The following is a 19,359-nucleotide window of genomic DNA, read 5'->3' as shown; positions in this document are numbered from 1 at the left end:
CTATTAGTGTGATAAGCAGTTTTATTAGTACAGCAAAAACTGTAATTCTTTAACGGTATTTTTATTTTGTCAGTACATAAATATTTTAATTTAATACCGAATATAGATATTTTAGTCGTTGTTCTAGTGCATGGTGATGGTCGAAATAGGGAATGGTCGTTTAAGAGAATAATGATGTGATTATTAATACCGATGTTTATTTATCAAACCAAAAATATTATTCACTTTCAGTGATTGTCGCTTTGAAATAGTGCATTAAACATGTAACTGAAAACATACGAAAGTTCTTAAAATGTGAATTTTGGTAAACAATGTGAAGTTTTCATAAGTATATAAACTTCGAATCTTTAAAAGTAACATCTCAGCGTCACTGACGTCATTAGTAAATTGATGAAATGAAAAATGACAGTTAAATTAATTCCGGCGATAACCACTTCTAAAGGTGACCATTTTTTTGGAAACATGGGTTACTAAACGTCACCAATGATCATGTTGTGTAAGGTGACTGCTTAATCAGAAAATCGGAATCCTCTCAAGCACACTAAGATAATCAGCTCACTTGGCGCAGGCGCCAAGGCTACTCTTCAATCTTGTGTATAGCAAATCCTTAAACAACGATAGCAATATTCTTGTTTCTAATATTATTGATGTGATATTGAAGGAATAGTAAATATTCCCAATGCTGAGAAAAACGAGATCTACCTAACTCAATGCTCCTTCATCATCGCTATTCAGAGGAAAGAAACTTGGGTTGCTTTGTTACAGTAAGTGCACTTTTACTGCTGTAATCCAAATACATATTTTCGCATGATGGCTTGTCGCTTTTCTTCTCTCGTTTTTCATTCTAGCTCTTCAACCTTAGTGTTCTTGAACCGGCAAATTATAAGTATCATTCTAACACTGATTACTGGATTTTCACTGCGCGATTCATACAAATATTAACATAATGCCTTTGCCAGAAATATGGGTGCTGCTATTCAAAATAAGAAAATGCAGAAATCGTAGCATTCGCATCCCCCTTCAGCTACACTGTAATCATAATCTACATTACAAGCTTCGTGTCAATTCGTTCAAATGTATTGGCGCTAAGGGCTCGAATATAGGGAAAGCTATTTCATAACCATCTCATATATACGAGGGTGAATAAAAAAAATATAAAAGTAAGGAAAAAATTATGTATTGACAATAGACAGAAAATACAAAAGGGAATTAAGAGGCATACTTGCCTCTCATTTTCCCACATAATCACCAAATTCATTTGGGCTTTTATCTTAATGCAGGACCAACCGAGCCGGGTTAAACAATAACCCGGCTCGGTAGAAATCAGGTCTCTGTCCAGTGAACCAGTTCTGTGTAGCTGTTTCCACATCACTGTCTGAAGAGAATCTATTGCAGATAAATGTTCTTTAAATTTCGGAAAAGGAAATAGTCACTCGTTGGCTATATGGGTGACTACAGACTTCCCACTTAAACTTCTGCAGCAGTTCTTAAGTTATATTAAAGTACATATAACTTTTTTTGTATTGCAAATAATTGAATTTTGTGTTTTGTATTGAATTCAGTAATAAATTCTCTTTGAAATGATATATACAAGTTTGCATTTTGCGAAACGTAAAATTTTCTATAAGCATACTAACGTAAAATTCAAAAACATAAAAATTTCCCAAAAGTGTCCACAATTTTGGCCACCATTGTATACATAAATTAGACAAAAAACGTTTTATTATAATTTATAAAGTTGATTTAATTGACAGTTAAAATATGGAATGTATTACATAATATTTGAACTATTTATCAATCAACAACTGAATATATATTTACTAATTATTCTATACGAGGAATACTTCAAAGTATCGGTGTATTCGGATAATATTATTAATTATCGCATTTTCACCGTTTTCGCTTTCCCTTTTCTTTATGCTTCTTATCTGAAACAAGGGACGGATAAGATTTTCTATATACAGTGCAATAAAATTCTATCTGGGTTAAATTCGACAAAGAATTCAGAGTTGTTTTTATTGAAGTGACGCAGCAAAAATTTATTATACAGTCTGGATGTAGGACAAAGTACCATAAAAAAGAGCAAATACAGCGCAATCCAGATATTAGCTAAGTGAAGAACTCGAAGAAGAGAGGCAATGGGAGGGTGCCGATAGTTTCGTTGTTTAAGAAATCAGAAAGGGCAATGATCAGAGAGTTTCAGTGAGAATTAAACAATAAAAGTAAAGTTCTTTCAATGAAATAAAATTCACAAGCATAGAATTTCTTAACCTAATAAAATAATCTTTACACGGTTAAAATATCAAAAAATAAAATACTATATAAGTGTCATACAGAGTTTTAAAAAAAAATTAATACATACGTATACGTAATAATTTTCTGTTTTAATAAATGGACAAGGTAAATAAATTAATAGTGGTTCACTTATATGTGATATTTCATGTATATAACATATTCTGTTTGCTAAACATTAATTTTTCAGGATATAAGGAAATTATTTAATAAGTTTTTTCTGATGATGAAACACAGTAAGTAGGTACATAATCACATGAACACATTTTATTGTTAGTTTAAAAATGAAATTAATTTGTTTGTTATAAAGTAACTATATTTTAAAAATTATTTAAATTTTAATCCTATAATTTTTTCTAAATAATAACAGTATTAACTTGTATCATCTGTCCTCTGAATTTGCCGTAACGTAAGTCGCAAGCGTCACTTTCAAGACCGACGCTAGACCTTTTGCCGCCACTATAAAATATAAATAATATGATTACCGTCTGCTAAATTCAAGAAAATTTATGTGTTTGTGAAATAAATAAATAAATTATTTGAATAGCTGATTTGTTGACATCACTTGTTTAACTAGCACTAGCACGCAGTATCATTTAGACAGTTACAAAATGTTTTCGTTAGTGCCAATGCCAAAAAATGCCATCAAGTCTAAACAATGGTGGTCGAATTCTAACAATTGATCAACAATGTGAACTTTGATAAGCAGTTCTCGATAATCAGTTGTCAACAATTATTTGTTATTATTAAAATTTAGCATTATAAAATTAAGAAAAAGAATACAAGACACATATCCTGGCGAAGTAGCCACATGGCCGTCCAATCCCGTATTCTCCCGCCGTTCCCTAGCTTATCGTGCATTCTTTCCAAAAATCGGGACTTTTTTAAAACGTCGCGGAACAAATTGTTAAAAATTGGAACTGTCCTGCCAAAAGCGAGACGTCTGGTCACCTTACTTTAGTATATCAGACTCACAAATCCAAACATCTAAAGTTCTTTAACTCGCCTAAGAATTGGTCACTCTTTTCTTACTCATAATTACCTCCTGAAGGCTGATATTAAACCTATCTGGTCAAACTGCAATGCTGTTTTGTCGGTGCGACATATTTTAGTTAGTTGAATGCCTTTGTTTTAACGAACTTCGAACGAAGTATTTTAATGGCTACGAATTCAGGCTTTAAAGCAGATATAGACAGATTGAAGTCCCACAAAGATAGATATATATAACAAAGGTTCAAGGTAATATATTGCTTTACAATAAAAATATATTTTACAAAATAGAAAGCATACGCATCATTGAAATGATATAATATAAATATAATACAATAATATATTATATTATAATAATCTGCTGCCTGAAACCAGTAAAAATACCAAACAGATTTTTGACTATTTAATATATACTAGAACACATACATATGAATATTGGAACACATAGATACGATTTCATATACTTACCTCATACGCTAAACATTAAAGCCTTTTCCTGAAATTTAATCCAACACAAACAACGCAAAAACGGTAAATAAAGAAAGGCAGATTTCGTTCGCTTTCAAAGAATTCTAGGTCACTTCCAAAGAACTGCTAAATCATGCCGTTCTGCACCAAACATACTCGCGGTTTAAAAGAAAGATTTACTCTTGATTTCTCTGCTATCCGACGCTATCGAAGTACGCAAGTACGTGTTCTAAAAGCAGATAACATTTATTGATATATAATCACGATAACCTGGCCAATGTTATTTAAAGGAAGCAACATAAGGGACTGGAGTACTACTGAAAGATAAAAATTATAGTGCCATTTGAAAATTTCGCCACAGTTATCGGAAAATGTCATGCTGCGGTGACAGAAATTTCATTTTTAAAATGCAGCATATCTTTTGAATATTTCTAACTTAAGTGACGATTTACGATATGTATATCGATATATATATATATATCGAAGAGGAATTTTTAGTAATCATAATTATCAATCAAAAAAATTCTTTTATGAGAAATAAAACAAAGTGGATAAAGCAACTGCGATGTAAATTAATGAAAAGATTAATTTTCCTTTAACTCTTCCTTCGTATTTATATGCCTTCATAGATATAAATCATGTTGCTACTGCAGATCATTTTCTCAATAGCCCTTGTTGGAGAATGTAACCAAGTAATATTTAAAATGAACCCCTCATGAGACTTGTCGTGACATCATGGGAGATGCCAACCTTACACACAGCGGTAGGCGCGGGGCAATAGCTGTTAACCACCGGGTGTCTGCGCCTTCTATTACCTGGCATTTGCAGGTTATTGTCGAATACCATTTTGCCAAATTAAGAAATATTGTGTATGGTATTTCCTGCCATGCGCCTTTTCTGAAGCATCGTGATACCACATCCAACACCAGTCCTCTAATATTCATTCCAGAGTCCTCTACAGCAGTCCAGCATCAAAACCTTTGTTACTGTTTATCACTAAATGCACAGAAATTATTAAGGGTCTTCAATTTTTAAGCCGCTTAAATTATTTAAATATGAGTGCAAATGATAGCGATCAATATGATTTCTCTAATTCTTTATCCCGATTACTTAATGGTACAAGCTCTTATTCTGATTATTAATGGTACAAACTCTTATCATAATCATCTAATGGTCATTTTGAAATATATTATGTAAATGATTTGTAACTCTGGTATAGCAAACAGCACATCGCTATGATTTAGAAACGAAAATGCTATGCCTGTAACGGAAGAATAGATTTTGCAGCTAAGAGGCATGATTATGACCTGAGTGTTTCACAATAAATATTTTGAAGCGAAACGAATGATATATGAGTTATATAATATTTTTAAATCTATTGGAAAGTCCAGGGATAAAAGAATTTTTCAAAAAATGTAACATAACAAAAACAACAATAACAACCTTAAAACTGTTAAGGAAACGCTGCATAAATACATTTTTAAAAGCTGTAATAGAGTAAGACCTAAGAGTACACAAGATACGTTTTCTAATCCATTTTTATTAATTTTATCCAATTGCTAACAAATGAAGAATACAATTTGTAGTTTTTTATGGTTCGGACGTGAAACAACTCCCCATTTTAATTCACCATCACTAAAAGGGGCGGATTTATAGGGTAGCGCAGATCGTAATCATTAGAAGTCGAGCATTCCAAGAGACATTTTCCGATAAAAAGAAAAAATCTGAAAGGTTTCAGATTTTAAATTACATCCAAAGGGGATTTTTTTTACCGTTTTGTGTGTTACCTTTATTTATTAAATATGACGTTCTTTGCACTTAAATCATAAAATTCAGTTCAACAGCAATGTCGCAAAAAAAATTTTTAAATGAGCATGTCTTTAGAATTTCCGATACACAGTTCCGCGCGCTGGAAATAAAAAAGGTTCTTCCATCATGCGCTATCGTCTTCGTCCAGCATTTGTTTGCACTGCCCCCAGCAGTCGTCTTGAGCACAATATGTATTTATAAGTGTGTCTTTTGTTCAAGTTATTTCCGTCAGCGGGGCTACCTGGCCGATATGCTAACTACCCAGTGGACCGGCTGCCTCGCTGTCGGTGGAAAGAAAGAAAGGGCGATAGTATTTGGTGGCAACGGTTTGAAAAGTGATACACCGTTTATAGGGTTCAGACGCAAAATCGGAAAACGAAAACAGTAGTTCTTCAATGACAAAACCTCTTTGACTAATAAACATACACTGTTTTACTTTACGGGGGCTTCCAGAATTCCAAGGCAAGATGGATCTTCATTTCATAAATCCACCACCGATCCTTTAACGTTTCCTGTTGATAGCTTCCAAAAGTTGTTGATAGTACAGGCATTTAGTGGTCCCCCCTCATTCGGATAGCTCTGAATAAATAACGCCTAAGGAATCACACCACGCGAACAGCATAATTCCATGTTGGTGCAGTTAAGTTCCATGTTGGTCCACTTAACATAATAAAATTTAGTGATCTCAAATTGTATGCTGGCCAAATACACGATATGAAAGCAGCTAGCGGACCTGAATGATTTTTTTAACAAAATGAAAATTCTACTTAACAAAACAAAAAGATTTTTAATCAAATTTTAAATTTAACTTACTAAATATTTATCAAAAATGCATAAGCAGTACTAATTATAACAATGGAAAGGAGAAAGTCAAATTTGCATTTATTTATTATTTATTAAACAAATTTGCCTGCAAGAAATTTCAAATTGATTTAAAAGTAACATTTAAAAGTTATACATAATTCCAAACGTAGGTGCTCATATAAAGTAGATCTAATGAAAAGCACAAATAAATAGAATTTATAAGCCATACATTAGTTTGTCTCTATCTAAAAATTCAAAACTAGTCTAGAATCGTGGTTGATCGTCTTAGGGGAATTTCTTCGTATGCTGATTATAAAATTCCAAATGATAACATATCAAGCAGAACACCAATGCCTAATAATCAAATAGATAACACAGTTTAATGGGTAAAATACCATTCTCACGTAAAAAATATCATTTCAAGAAAGTTCTGTGAAATGCTAAAATATGTAAGATCGTATCTCATTAACAAACTACATTATGTAATGTCGAAATTCAGCATATTAAACAATTTTACGTTATTCTTAAAGTTGATTAATGCAGTTTGGCAAAGAGCTACCTGCCTTTAGAAGGATGCTTTCGTGGAGGTTTTCCCAAATGGTGGTGGTTTCTGATTGGTAATCACGTTAAAAGAGGGAAAACTATTAAACCCATTGCGGCTGCCGTGTTCAGTGGAATTGAACCAATCTGAATCAATTTTGTACTTTGTACTTTTCAACTAAGCGCAAAATTATAATGATTATAATGGAGACAAAACGTTTCTTCTAGGTTATGATTTCATTTGCATACTTGGAGTTCCACTGTAATCCAAAGAATTAAAATATCTCAAAATAAGAAAGCATTATCTACAAAATAAGTAAACAGCATATTAGGAGAAGAAGAGAAATACACTGTAGCGTGATAAAGGTTCGTGTTCGATTTCTTGAATACGTAGTTTGATAGAAAATAAACCGTGACCTTTATTGGAAAAGCTCTAAAACGAATATACTTCTTTCAGTTGCTAAAGACAAAAAAAAAAAAAAAAAAAAAAAAAAAAACTCGTTATCTCTAAAAATAACACGATTGAATAATAAAGCAAATTGAACAGGTAGATAATCTTCAACCAAACATAAATTCAGATCTAAAACGGGAAAAAATATTTCAACAAGCCTCCCCCGCCCCCAAGTTTTAGTGCAGAAAGAACCTACATTAAGACAGTATATGCTTGACTTTTTGTAATATTATACTGCAGAGAAGGAACCTTTTTCAACACTTAAATAAGCATCACAAAATATGACATCAGTAAACAGCGAAAATGTTTGGCCATTTTGAAGCATGCAGAAAAAAAAAAGTAGCTCATAAGTACTTGATTTCTGAGAATTGAAAGTGAGAAACTGTGAGACATTCAATTAGAAAATGAAAAATCATCACCGGGAACGCTTATTCGCTGCGCGAGGGCTGTTAAGGAAGCATTGACAGGCAAGTAGCTTATTGTAGAAGTGGGTCCAACCACTCTTTTATGAGATCAGATCACAATCGTTCAGATCAGATCAGATCGCAACCGAACAAAATCATTGCTCACTAACTTTGATGAATAATACCGATATGAATAATCGGGAACACGGAGTGAATCAAGAACGGTCTGCAAAGATGGAGCGAAAAGCGGAAAAATCGAACGAGAAATCGGATCGGAGGAATCATCTCAGTCGAACCTGACTGATTTCTTCCAAATGTAGTTTTGAGTTTTCTTTAAATCTTTTTTCTGTATAGAACTAACAATACAATTTTAGAATAAAAACGTTAAATAAGTTGGTAAATAATTGAAAATTAAACTCACTTTTAAAATGGGAGGATATACATCCTTCTCTTCCTTAAAATGGGAATCGAAATTTGACACACTTCTAACAAAAGCTCTCTCGTTGGGTGAACTCTAAAAGAACTTTTTTTTTTTTTTTTTTTTGATGAATCACCTCTTGCTCATTAAAATGAATAGAAGTCAGTTAACGAGCAAATAGCATACGGCTAGTTAGTTCACTGCAGGGACTGAGTTAAAATGCTCAGTGCATAATTAATCAGAGATTTTTCTTAAGGAATCTAATATTAATTCAGAAGACAAACAACAAAAATCAGCGTTAGATTTACAAAATTTCACAGGACTAGTTTCGATGGTTTTACCGATGATTAGGCATCTTATCGCTCATAATGTGAAATTCAATAATAAACCTTTGAAACCAAATCTAACTGCGAGAGAAAGAGCTACAATGCGCGAAATTCATTCTAACCCGGATATTATCATTTCAAAGGCTGACAAAGGTGGCCAGATAGTCGTCATGGATAAGAACACTTACATCGATGGTGTCACTAAACTCTTAAACGAAGGACCATATAATCCGATCCCTAAAGATCCTTCACCTTCCGACTTGTCAAAAATAAAAACTGCGATCAAATCTTCGCAAATCATTTCAAGCAACTTAAAACATTCGCTTATCCCATCTGTTGCGAATTGTGCCAGATTATATGCTCTTCCCAAAATTCATAAAATTGGTATTCCTTTCCGCCCTATTGTATCAAATTTAGGTACTGCCTCGTATCCCTTAGCTAAATATTTGGTTTCTAGATTTTCCACTCTCTTAGACAATAACATTTACACCATAAAAAATTCAATAGAGTTTGTAAAAAAGGTTAAAAACATTTCTCCTAGTAATTTACTCATGGTTTCTTTTGATGTAAAATCATTATTCACCAATGTCCCGGTGGAGGGTGCATTAAGATGTCTAGAAACCAGACTTCGCGAATTTCATTTCTCTTGCATCGAAATTGATGAGCTAATTTCTCTCACTCAACTCTGTTTGAAACAAACACATTTTGTTTTCCAAAATAAATATTACAAGCAAACTGAGGGATTAGCCATGGGAAGCCCCCCTCAGTCCCATCCTGGCTGATATCTACATATGCATTATTATGAATCAAAATTGTTTGAAACTTTAAACTTCCCGGCATGGTTCCGCTACGTAGACGACACTTTTACCCTGCTTGAAGGTAATAAAGATGATTTAAATAAAGTTCTTTCAACAATGAATTCTATTGATCCTGCTATTCAGTTCACTTTTGAACTTGAGACTTGCAATTCTCTTCCGTTTCTCGACATTCTGGTCACACGTAACACATCCAACTTCAGTACTACAGTTTACCGTAAACCTTCATCGGTTTGCCTTCCACCACACTTTAAATCATGTCATCCGACTAAACAAAAGTTAGCTTCATTTTATTCCTATGTTTTCCGTGCTCTTCAAGTTTGCTCCTCCAAACTAGCCCTTGATGAAGAACTAAATTATTTAAAAGCAATAGCTATCGACAGGGGCTTTTCACCCAACATTATTAATCAAGCAGTTAAAAAATTCTCATCTCAACACACTAAAAGGCACACTCTTGTTTTAGGAGATTATAAAAATTATGTTGTCATTCCCTTCTTTCCATCAATTAGCTATAAAGTTGCACATATTTTGCAGAAATTTAACTTTCGGGTTATTTATTCTCCCATCAATAAAATTCCGAGTTCCATACTTAAGGACCCCATTCCGGATATGAATTCCTGGGGTATTTATAGGATTCCTTGCCAGTGTGGTTTAATTTACATTGGCCAAACTAAGAGAGCCTTAAAATGTCGCGTCAAGGAACATGAGGCATATGTTAGAAAAAAGGAAACACAGAAGTCTTCTGTTGCGCAACATTGTTGGTCCGAAAATCACACTTTCAATTTTTCTGCTGCCAAAATTATTCAAAAAACATCTTCCATTGGAGAACTGGATTTTCTAGAGGCATTTCACATTCATAAAAATCTTTCTGTTCTAGTTAACGATCCTAATTCCAATCCAAATTTGCCTTCGGCCTTTAAAGAAATTATGTTTTAGTTCTGGTTTCACCAACAGATGGCGCCACTTGCTTATTCTTTTCCAGGCTTTCTTATCTTATCTAATCATTTTTTCCTATCTTGTTCATTTGCGGTTTTGCAGCTGAAGATGGTGGTTCGGTAAAACCATCGAAACTAGTCCTGTGAAATTTTGTAAATCTAACGCTGATTTTTGTTGTTTGTCTTCTGAATTAGTATTTATTCGGCGTGTTATTGTGTCTTAGAATCTAATATTATTATTGAAACGCTGTTGCATCTATATTGAAATTATAAAAAATTGCAAAATGTTTAAACTCTAAAAATGCATATCTTATCATTTCAGTAAAATAATGTTATTTTCCACTGGTTTTAGTTGATACGCTTATCATAAAGTAATAAAAAGGAGTTTTAATGTATTATCAACATTTTAAATAATTTATTAAAAATTACTTGAAGCACTTTTTGTTTTACATATTCAAATAAAATTCATTCACTTAATTCACTTAAAATAAAAATACAGGGTATTTTTTATTTTAAGAATGCTAAATTTAAAAAATCTAATATGGCCAGCACATGACCTCCTGTCAGTTTCATGTTTTAAATATAACAAGCTTTAAGTAAAGTTACTTTATTCAAAGCTTGTTGCTATCTAAAACATGGAATTAGTGGATCGTTTGTAAATACAATTTATTTATCTATAAACTTTATGGCGTCCAACTGGTATAGTGGTGAACGTCGCTGACTGTCGTGCCAAAGGGCTCGGGTTCGAATCCCGGAGAAGGCACGGATGTTTGTAAATGTATAGTGTTAGTGCGGCATGGCGGCATTCTAACTATGCAGCAAGCCGAAAATAGAAATGAGCAGGGGTGGGAGACCCTCGACCCCCACCCCCGAGTTCGCTCTCCATCGAGAATTGGGGACGGAATTGATCTAAATCGCACTGTCACCTGAATGGTGTTCAAGGCTGTTGCCGCGAGGAATTTCCTGGGCGTGGGCTGACTACGTCAGACAAGGAAGCGTAAACAATAACAATAACATGAACTTAACGGCTATAAACAATGAACAATGAATGATAACTATAAATGCTCACGTACATGTTCGTTCTCATGATTTCATTTGAAAGTACAATTCACAAATCAATGACTTAACAATTACAAAACTTTTAAAAGTAGCATACATTTAGAATTTCCGATAAAGTGTTGCCACTTTTCTCCAGTATTTTCTCAGTTCCTGATATCAATGTGCAGTTTTCTTAATAAGATTATAACGTTTTTACTTTTTATTTTAGGTTTATTTCTTAAACATCACTTTCTTTGCACTCCACCACATAACATTTAGCTACAGAAACATAAAATCTTAAAAAGCAGCATATATTTTTGAATTCTCAATATAGTATTAAGCGTTGCTATACAGTTTTTATACTAGCTATACTACTGATATTTTCTGTATTATTTCTTTAAAAATAATACATAGCGATAACAGCTGGTGGCAGCATACTTTTAGTTGAAAAGTGAAACGGATTTAAAATTGAGGACTGAGGCTAACATATGTATATTTATCCAATTAAAATCAGCAACTGATGGCAAATATGTATTAACTGAGGCCTACGATTTTCATAGGCAGTAACTTGTCTTTTTATTCTTAGTAATAGCGGCTTTGCTGGCAATGAATCTATATATTACCTGATAATTGTTAGTCCAAAGGGGCTTTGTCCCTGAAGGACTATGTTTTTGCAATTTTGCGCTGAAAACTTTAAAAGGCTGTATCACTTTTCAAATCGTTGCCACCAAATACTATCGCCCTGTATTATATTTGAAGAAATTAAATAATGAAGAATCTGCATAAATGTCTGTATGTTTCTCGCAATGTGATGAAACAACGGTACCTAGAGCCATCCAGTTTTGAATGACGTAATCTGACTGCGAATATGGGCACCTAAAAGCCCAAATTTGAAATTTAGAATTTGTTTTATTATCGATTTCATATTTTGTAAAACTTTAACGAATTTTTGATTAACAAACTTAACGATTTAAAAGCGAGCAATGGCAACACTCCACGGGTAAAAAAAGAAAGAACCTTTTTATCTCCAGCGCGCGGAACTGTGTATCGGAAATTCCAAAGATATGCTCATTTTAAAATTACTTTGAGACTTTGCTGTTGAACTGAATTTTATGGTTTGAGTGCGTAGAACATGATACATGATATTTCAAAAATAAAACCGACACACAAAACGTTAAAAAAAGTCCCTTTGGGCGTAATTTAAAATCTAAAACCTTTTAGATTTTTTTTTTTTTTTTTTTTTTTTTTATGGTGGTGTGTTCATTCAGGGTTCGTACACATTTCTGTACAAGGAAATTAAGTACTTTTAAGGACCATTAATGAAAAAAATTAAGGATCTATGAGCAAATGGAAACTGAATACAATTAAAAATACTATATCTATGCCTGAATGAGAGTAGGATGCATTATTATTAAACATAACTTAATTAACATAATAATTAATATGTTTGAGAATAAAATTAATTTTATGAAATTTATCAAGTAGCATTAAATAGTATTTTACACTCATAATAACTGGACATATTTTTGAAAGAAGATAAGTGACATTTTACTAACAGTACGCTCTTTTTTTAATGTCTCATTTTGTCACATACTTGCTCAGTCTAAAGGTTTAGTAAATAGTAAGTAGATTTTATGTCAAGCAGCATAGGTTAAAATGAGAATTAAAATCATAATCAGCTTGATTTCTAACAAAAGACTGGCTGTTGTCACAACTCCTACTTGCCTATAAAGAGGCCTGTTGATCAGAACAAACCTGAAAGGCCAGATGTAGATACAGTTAGCAAGTTTTGAAAGTTAGCTGACCTCTGTCTGACGCTATTAGTGCCGTAGCTTCGTGTAGAGTTCCAGGAGTTGTAACTCAGTTAATATACTTTAAGGTTCTATTAAACCACTAAAGCATTAGCGGTGATAAGTTGTTTTGCATTAAGTCTCACTAGATGCAAAGAATAAGTTTTACATGAATTTTTATATTTTTGTGTTTTACCTTGTGACCACGATAAAGGTTTAATACGCTGAGCCCGGCGCCGAATTTGCTATCCTTTCCGTTCAGCCGGCAGCGAGGAGCCGGCGGCAATATTGAGATCAAGCGGTGCAATATTGCCGACTTAAATTATTCATAAATTATACAAAAAGAAAGGAGATGCACATAAAGTCCGAAAGTATTGTTCGAAATGTTATGATGACAATTCAAAACTATTTGGATGAAAGATAGCCAAAAATGTTACCAAAATAGTTGTTCCGTATTGTAATATGTGTAAAGCTAAGCCGTATTTTTGTTCAGAATGTTTCAATAAATTTCATTAAAACTAGATTTGATCACATTTCATTGAGATTATACTTATTTTTTAACTTTAATACTGTTGGTCCCGCGGTCGCCAGAGAAATGGGAAAAATTCTTACCATGAAAAAATTAAAAGACATTTTTAATTAATTACACAGCTATTTTGCTTTTGCTAAAAACTGTTTTGTAAACTGTGCTTTGTAGCATTATTCCTTGCTTATTTTTCAGATTCAAAAATTGTATAATATGTGGCCAAAATGGAACTTTTTAACATCATTGAAAAACAAAAATGCTTTATTTTAATGTTATTTCTTAAATATAATTTCTATATATTACCATTATTTTAATGAAATTTATCAATGTTAGAATGTTCTAAAAAAATTTCCAGATCTCGAAATTAAATTTTTTCTATAGAACTCGATCTTAAAATCGCCAAAATGCTGATAATCGCCATATTTAGAATCGTTTAATAAAAGAATTCATTTCCCCAAAAGCGGAAAGTTTACCAAAAATATTTCAGCAAAATGCTAATTCACACTCAAAATGGCAGTCGTAAAAACAGACAGAAATTTCAGATGATTAAAATTAAGGACCTTCTGCCGATTTTGGCCAAAATTAAGGACTTTTAGGACCAAAAATCAATTCCAAAAAACTTAAGGACTTTTAAGGACTCTTAAGGACCGTACGAACCCTGTTATTTTCTGTAGTTTGTTCACTTTGTAAGGACATTAGGTGTTTTGATAATGGTGTAACGGTAGAGATGAAAAATTAACAATGCTTGGACAGGAATCGAACCACGGACCTCTGGAATACCGGCCCAGTGTGCAGAACCACTACACCACGAACGCACGCTAAGAAGGTGGGAGAAATACCTTATATACTCCCACTTTTAAAGGGTAACTGGGATTTTTTTAGGGAACCCAATCGCCAAATCAAGGGTGTGGAGATTCACCATCCACCACCCTTTTTAGTTCGGGCGACACTGTAGAGACATTAAGTGCTTTGGATGCAGAAGAGATGAAAAATTAACAAAGCCTTAGCCGGGAATCGTACCACGGACCTCTGGAATACTGGCACAGTGTGGAGAACCACTACACCACGAAGGCACGCTAGAAAGGCGGGAGAAATACCTTATAACTTTCATATATGTATGTCTATAGTATTTTGCCATGAAAACAGAAGCTACCCAAACTACATTTTTAATAATTAATTAACCAACTTCGCAGAAAACTTCTTTACATTATAATAAATTTATTAAATTACTTAATGAAACATTTATTGTTTTTGATTCGCGAGTTTTGAGTCCTGGCAAAATAGAAAGTACTTCCACTGTGGAAAATATTTGTTGCTAGCCTCAGGTACACATGATCCAATGAAATAATACAGAGATCCTTCCTAAGTTGTAGAGCCATTAGGTTAATTGGGAAAGCCGGAGAGATGAAAAATTAGCAACTGCCTTCGCCAGAAATCGAACCACGGACCTTTGGAATACTGGCCCAGCGTGCAAAACCACTACACCACGAAGGCACGCTAGAAAGACGGGATAAATACCTTATAAAGTAATTAAATCTTTAGTGCAGGAGAGAAGTATACTTTTTCCACATTAATTTACGATTAAATTACGTCACATCAAATGTTTTTTCGGATCATTTCGCTTTGGCATTTTTGAACAGCTAATCCTAAATATATTAATGCACCACTTTAACGTTTTTCAAGGAATCTTCAAAAAAATTTTCGAAATTTTAATTTAAGATGTTACACATTTATTTTAGCTGTAGAATTTTAAATGCTACTTTTATTACACAGATTTGATTTTATTATTCTGCTTTCAATCTTTTCTGTAATACTATATATATATTAAAAAATTAAGCTCTCTTGTTTTTAAAATCGTATGAATTCAAACTGTATAATATTTAACATAAAAACTGGAAAGATCGTATACCTTTATTTCAAATGCCCGTCCCAAAAAGATAACATTTTTCCTCCTCCTACAAAGATCTTGGTGTAGATGTACAATGTTTTTCAGAAATAATTAAATGTCATCTTACGTGCCATTTGAATTATAACAACTACTGATCTGTTCTCATATTAGCTGATGTCATTCTTCATTTGTTCGGATCGACATACTGGGAAAAGAAAGTTGCAGATTTTGCAAATGATTCACGAAAAAATATTATCTTAATGTTGAAAAGTCTCAGTACGAAATTTGAACGAAAGAGTTATTTTTAGATATTATTCTTCACCTTATAAGGCATTTTCTCCCTCCTTTCTGCATGCCTTCGTGATATAAGGTAGCACACTCGAGGCGTATTTGAAAGTCCACTGTTCGAGCCCCAGTAAGGGCACTGTACATTTTTCAAGTTTCCTGACGTCGAAAAATCCTAATGACTCTATAGTGGCGCCGGAACTAAAAGGTGATGGATGATGATTTTTCAGCACCACGATGTGGCGAATACGTCCTCTAATTCCCAGTCGTCCTTTAAGAGGGGTAAGTAAATAAGGAAGGCACTTTCTCCCTCCTTTCTGCATGCCTTCGTGGTATAACGGTAGCGAACTCGGCACGTAGCTTTTGTGTCGAATCACTTTTGATTCTGCCACCAAATATTATCGCTATGTATTATTTTTAAAGAAATAATACAGCAAATATCAATAGTACAGCGAATATAAAACATGTATTCCAGCAATTAACACTCTTGGAATTCTAAAAATATACTGATTTTAAAGAATTTTCATTTTGCTCTTGAATTTTACGTAACATTCACGTAAGAAAGTGATGTTAATTAAATAAAGTTAAAATGACAAATAAAAATGATGGTTATCTTACTAAGAAAACAGAACACGGATATCATAAATTAAAAAGGATATGTGTACAGTGAACCAATGTGTATAAAAATATAGTTATCACTACTCATTGCATGGGCGAACATAATAATAAAAAAGGAATAGTATTTATTTTTAATATTAAACCATAAAGTCTATAAACAAATTAGATTTTATTTACAAATGATAAAACGGAAGTGATAAGTTATTTCAAGCTTGTTGTTAGATATGAAACTGAAGGCAGGTCATGTACTAGTCACTTGAGATATTTTAATTCAGCTCTCAAGGTGAAATCCTCATTTTAAGAGGCTGTCATCTTAAGTAGTAGAAAATAAGAGAAGTTTCATTGTATGTATTTTGGGAGAATGCAAATTATTGTGTCATAATTTACCATCTGGACTTGAACTAGTTACAATATAAAAATTTAGTACTTGCTACGTTACATAACAACAAACGAATGCAACAAACTGATATCGTATTGGATTTAAAGAGCATGTTTTACATTTTCGAAAATATTTACAATTACACATTTTTTATTATAAATAATTGCACATGTATGTAATTATTTATATTTGTATTACATTTTTGTAAATATTTATACATTTTACACCGCATCAAATAAAATCGTCTCATGCATATGAGTTTAAAACTTTGTAATCGCCCTTAGTAACATATAATTTAGATGCTTGCAGATCTATTTTACTTAATTGTTGTTTTCGGATAGTTTGCGATTGCATAGAAGTAAAGGAATAATATTTGCACAATCAGGGAGGTTTGCCAAGACCAAATAAGCAAACACGTTGCATTTAATGTGGAAAGTGGGATCAAGGAACGTTACATACACATTTATCTGAAGTTTATACTAAACAGATAACGTCTGGCAATTTACGCATTTGCTTTGCTCTTTTGCATCATCGTAGCAAGTCACAAACACGAGACTCGAAGGTCACAATCAGAACCTCCCGAGGCTTTGACCTTAACCATGGAGCACGTCACGTGCAAAAGCTCAAAGTCACGTGAGGAAGATCACGTGAATCTTCGTGAATCTTACTAGACGCAGTTTCGACAATATTTTTGACTCCAAGGTTTTTTTTTCCTTTCTCTTTTTGAGCTGGAGCCAAAAGGGAGAAAGTATAAATTAACATCTGTTGCTAAATATGTATTACTATAGTATACTTCCTGAACTAGAAAAGATAAATATAACTAGAAAATCAAAATATACAGGGCAACAAGGTTCGATTTTCGTTCCCGAAAACAGTTCATCATCCAAAATCATAGTAAACCGAACACTTTATCCCATAGGAAAAGAAATAATCTGTAAAATGAATTAATTTGTTCCCAGATCCAAAATGATTGCTAAGAAAAGAGTACGTTCTATATTATTCGTAATGCAAAACAAATGGAACTCGTTAAATCTAACACATACACAATATTTAACACAAAACTAAACATATAAAAATTAGGTCAGCCTTATTTAAATTTTCCTATCACTCTACGAGGGAAAGGTGATAATGTGACGTAAATTTTTAATAAAACGCTATTAGTTTCGAAGACGGAAAGACACATGTTCCTCTTCTTCAGAAGTGAAAAGATTTTGGAAAAATTGGCGGAAAGACAACATTTTATACCGAAAGCAAAGGAGAGGGACCTCTGTCTGACCGCCCTCGAAATCGACAGATCTCATTCAAATTTTTATTTAAAAAAATTTTTGCCTAATATTTTAAGTTTTACATTAGTGACGTGTTTAAAATTTTATTCAATAAAAATGTATATTAGCGCTTGCAAGCTGCATTGCCCAATAAAAAAAGTAACGTTCCAATATAAACGCCCTCAATGTGAATCCCGCCGGATGAATGAATTACACACACACACACACAGAGACAAAAGCAACAACAATCCACCCCTTCCCCCCCAAAAAAACCACTATTCATGATATATACAAGTGGATTTTATTTACTGCAACAACTGTAATTTCAGGAGTCAAGTTAGGAATTAATAATAATTGAAAAGAATCTGTGTTTATTGCTTTTAAATCGCTTAGTTTGTTAATTAATAAGAGAATAAATTTGAAAGAAAAGTTACGTATATTACGTTTTAAGCAACAAAAAACTACCACGTAGAAGATAAAAATGTTTTAATTCAGGCAGTGGCAATAAAAAGATAAATATATTCGGATTGGAAACATATTTCTTTTATATCGCCGAGTTTTCATATTAAATTTGAGACATAAATGTCTTAAACAACATATGAAACGTTTTGCAGAGTGGCAACAAAAAGCTTTTTACCGATGATCGATGACAGATATCCTTAGTGTTATGTGGGTACGGGTTCGTAATAGACAGATCCAATGATAGGTTGAAAAAATTTATTTGATCCAAAGAAACAGTTCAGCGTTCTAGAACTTTCCACAGAAATACTCGCACAGGTGTTCAGATTATCACAGAGTACAATCAGTAATTACACTTCATACTACTGAGAACGTTAAACATAACTCAGTGCAAAGCGCATCTAAAGAGAGAAGCTAACTCGGAGATACTTCACTACTCCGAACCCACAACAACTGAGAGATGCTAACTCAGTTCTTATATAGTTTTCAACCGGCCTCGGAGACATTTCTGGTACTTCTGGAAATTACTGGAAGGTAATATGAGGGCCGGATACGGTTACCGCTACAAATGAAATCAATTACCAGTATTTAACTACAATACCTATTACGGTGATATATATGCCGTAACCGACTAAAATATGCCCAAGTTTGGCAGTATGGCGAGTTTTGGCGATTTCTCGCCAAATTCGGAAACAAAAATTAGTCACCAAAACCGCTGCCAGCCTGCCGATATCTTCTAAAATTAGAGAGATAGCCGTTCACTCATTGTTAAATAGGCTTGCCCTTGTAGTACTTACTCTCCCACCTCGGAGTAGACTGGGGGCAAGCCCAGCGTTCTGAATAGGTCAATCTAGATAAA

At 33.2% G+C, this 19,359-nt stretch overlaps 1 protein-coding gene across 9 annotated transcripts in view; it reads right to left on the bottom strand.

Moving 5' to 3' along the window:
• The window catches only part of Cpes (Ceramide phosphoethanolamine synthase), a 161,369-nt gene that overhangs the window by 50,717 nt on the left and 91,293 nt on the right, over positions 1–19,359 (bottom strand). The window contains exon 1 of one of the 9 annotated variants that reach the window (XM_085820870.1): positions 18,679–19,290. The exons of 7 other annotated variants lie outside the window; for them this stretch is intronic. The gene's annotated coding sequence lies outside the window, so the exon portion shown is untranslated. Of the gene's footprint in view, positions 1–3,750; positions 3,919–18,678; positions 19,291–19,359 lie in introns of those variants that run through there. One more of the 9 variants, XM_035376761.2, reaches the window with a different exon arrangement.

The sequence above is a fragment of the Stegodyphus dumicola genome, chromosome 7 (assembly GCF_044657685.1).
Source record: "Stegodyphus dumicola isolate Sdum_Otavi_A_Nest chromosome 7, ASM4465768v1".
Lineage (NCBI taxonomy): Eukaryota > Metazoa > Arthropoda > Arachnida > Araneae > Eresidae > Stegodyphus > Stegodyphus dumicola.
The sequence above is the reverse complement of the archived record's forward strand: the minus strand, read 5'-3'. Positions and strand labels throughout refer to the sequence as shown.